This window comes from Alligator sinensis, unplaced genomic scaffold (genome assembly GCF_000455745.1).
Source record: "Alligator sinensis unplaced genomic scaffold, ASM45574v1 scaffold605_1, whole genome shotgun sequence".
NCBI lineage: Eukaryota > Metazoa > Chordata > Crocodylia > Alligatoridae > Alligator > Alligator sinensis.
In genome coordinates, this window is record NW_005842287.1 from 1,656,517 (window position 1) to 1,660,472 (window position 3,956).

The window sequence follows — 3,956 nt, forward strand, 5'->3', positions numbered from 1 at the left end:
CAGAGGATGAGATAAAGTAGGCCTTTTTTTCTAAGATAGTTAATAGAAATATCCAAATCAGAGGAGTTGGGACTTACGTTGGACTTTAATTGCTGTCATATTTCTAGGGAGAGCAACACACCAGGGCAGGGCACAGTCTTTGGATTGTGTGGGAAACAACTTTTGGTACAGTGGATGCAGAAAGCAACTGAAACAACGCTCCTCATGATTTTCTGCTAACTGATAGAGATCTGAGGTCATATGGCAATCCAGGGAACAGTAACTAGGAATGATGCATTTTATTATCATAATGTTAAAGTTGTAGCCATGGTAGTCTATGAATTATGCAAGAGTATATTAACATAAATAAAAGAAGAAACAGATAAACAAAAATACTGGATTTTAGAAAACTTAGAGAATGGTTAGGCAAGAGTCTATGAAGGGCAGGCTGAAGAGAAACAAGGAGGGAAAGAAAGAGTCCAGGATAGTTGTTGTTTCTTAAAGAGACAATATTAAGGTCACTGGAATATGCTGTACTAATATGAAGGAAAGATAAGAAGCTTAGCATGATACCTGCTTGACCAAAAAATATATTCCTTCTGTTACTTGATATATATATATATCTATATATTTATATATAGATATATATATAGATATATATATATATTTACAATACTTAGCCATATTGTTAATGATGAGTATACAAGTTCATAGGGGCTGTGTCTACATGAGACACTGACTAAGTAGTTCTTACTGCAGTCATTTAGTACTTGCATAACCAAGTACAAAATGACTGCAGTAGCTGGCATTTATGCACAGTAGCATCCCCAAATGGCTTCCTGGTGATGCTGACTGTGCAGTAGCTCAATACTACTGTGCAGTAGCTCTTTACTTCTTCTCAGTAGCATCACATTATGGTTTATGCCCTGTGACACTACAGTACTAATTAGCTACTGTGCAGTAGTAACAAGCTACTTAGCAGTAAGTGTCTCATGTAGACGCAGCCAGGATATAGGAAAGTAGGGCTAGAAGGGAACTCACAAGGCCACCAGTACAGTCCCCTGCTCAAAGCAGGATTATTCCAACCAAGTGGTTGTCCAAGTATCTGTCCAAGTGTCTGTCTGCCCTTCAAAATTTCCAGAGATGAAGATTCCCCAACTTCTCTAGGCAGGCTGTACCAGTGCTTGACCTCCCTCATAGTCATAAGGTTTCCAACCTAAATTTCCTGAGATGCATCTTGAGGCCACTACTCCTAGTCCTGCTCTCTATAGTCACACAGAAAAGTACATCTCTAATGTATTTATAATCACCTTTCAGGTATTTGAAGACTGTCCTACCCCTCTCCAAAGTCTTCTCTTCTCTCCAGACTAAATAACCCTAGTTCTTTCAACCTTTTCTTATAAGTCATGCATCCCAGGCCTCTAGTCATTTTTGTTGCTTTTTACTGGAGTCTTTCCAATCTGTCCACATCCTTATTGATGTTTGGGGCCCAAAACTGGATACTGTACTCCAGGTGAGGCCTCAACAGTTCTCAATTGAAAAGAATTAGTTATCTTATTTGCAAGTGACACTCCTGTTAGAGTCCTGCTAATACAACCCAGTATACTGTTGTATTTTTATATTAATTTTATTTATTTTTAGTATTAGTGCCATTTATTACAAAACACTGTGTGGTCATATTCAATTTATAGTCTGCTGTAAACCTAAGGTCTTTTCCTGCAATATTGCAGCCTAGCTGATCATACACCAGTCTGTATCTGTAAGTGAAATTATTCTGTCCAAAGTGCAGGTCTTTTCACTTGTTCTTGTTGAATCTCATCTGATTGATTATGGACTGTTTCTTCAGTGTATCCAGGTCATTCTGGATCCTTGACCTACCCTCCAGAGTGTTTGCAACTCCACCGAACTTGGTGTCATCCACAAAATTTACTAACTGTTCACTTGATCCCATCATCCAAATCATTAATGAAGCACTAAACAATATGGATTATAGTATGAGCAGGTAGCAACAAAATTGAGAAGGGGAAGTCATAAATTTACAGACAGCTTTAAAAAAATAGATGCTTTTATCTTAATAAGTTCTAATGATACTAGTTGAACCTGCATTTCACTGTGGAAGATTCATTTAATCTTTTTTTATTTTTTATAACCTTTTATCATATTCATCATCATCTTTACCACAGCTTATGGTTTATGCATCATTGCATGTTCCAACTTCAAAAGCTTTCAGACCATCATGTCCATCTGGTTTCTTCTCTTGTAGACTGTAATTGAAATTTTTGACATGGGTGAGCTACAAACTCTCCACACTACCCCCAACCTGGAGGACCAGAGTCCCTTTAGCCAATGTTTTCACAGTTCCCTGGAGACCTTTGTGGCACTTTAACAACATAGCAAACATTATTAGATACACTGTAACTGGTATCTAAGCAACGTTGAAGCTTGAGTGAGGTGTTAACTGAATGACCCTTCATCATTATATCACTATGAATTGTGTATAGGCCAGAGGTGGGAAAAATATGGACCATGGGCTGGATCCAGCCCACCAAGCACTTTCATCCACCCTGTGGGGCCCTCCAACAAATTGTGCCCCACCCAGCCCTTCCACCCATAAGGGTGGGAGTGAGGTACCCACATGTACACACAGCCCCAAAAATGTACCCTGTTGCCTGGATCCCACACTCATAGCCAGGAGGACCCAGCCAGTCAGTGTACAGCTTCTGGGCAGGGCTGCTGCTGCCACAGTCCCAGTCTCCTGCTGGGTCCAGTGAGTAGGTAGGGAAACAGGGGGTGTGGAGCTTCATCTGGGGGGAGCTCGGAGTGTGGGGATGGGACTGGTGGCAGGACAAAGCTCAGACCCAGGGAGACAGGGGTGGTGGCAGTGCAGAGGTGGGGTGGATAATGTGTGGGTATGAGGGAGAGTGGGGGGTGTGGGAACCCCCCACATGCCCCCTATGGCATGCAGCCCTGGCAGGCAATGGCAGCAGAAGAAACAGGTGGAGCACTCAGGGCTCAGGCACCCAGCTGGGTGCAGCTCCAGCCAGCGCTGCACATCATAGCAAGGGACACAGCCCTCATGCAACTGCCTGTATTGCCGGTGCTCCCTGCCACTCACGCACAGCCCCTGCACTGACACAGCAGGGAGGGAAGCTCCACATGCTGGAACCTGGAATTTTCCCTGCTGGGGCTGCACAGCACCAGAGAGAAACTTCAGGCTCCAGAGCTAGCTGCCTTCCCTGCCTGGGGCTTCTCTCCCTTGCTGCACAGCCCCTGTGGGGAAGGCAGCCAGCTCCAGCACCTGAGGCTTTTCTCTGGTACTGCATAGCCCTAGCAGGAAAGGCACCTGGCTCCAGCATGTGGGGCTTTGCTCCCTGCTGTGCTAGTGCAGCGGCTGCGTGTGAGTGGAAGGGTGCACTGGTGATACAAGCAGCTGCAAGGAGGCTGTGCCCCTTGCTGTGATGTGCAGCTCTGGCCTGAGCTGCGCCTTGCTGGGTGCCTGTGCCCTGAGTGCCTCGTCTGCTGCTGAGCCATGGAGGGAATATGGAGGGGTCCCCACCCCCCGCAACCTCCCTCACACCTGCACCCTGCCCCCACAACCCCCCACATATACATAACCACCCAGCATAACCTATGCCCCCATACACTTTTCCACATCCTACCACACACCCACACCCCCACACCCCACCACACACACACATACATACCACATACTAAATACACCACACATACACCATGCATACCCCACTTACCCCACACATACAATGCATACACCAAACTCCCCCACACACCACGCGCATACCACACCCCCCCCCGCACAATATACAACACTAAGAATGTATTTTTGAGTTATTATGCAATAATCTCTATATACACTATGCACACACAAATCATACCAAAATATTTTTTGTTATAGTAGATGTTTGACTTTTATTGTATGATTTGGGGGGGGGGGGGGGGGGCCCCAAGGGGACCCCCCC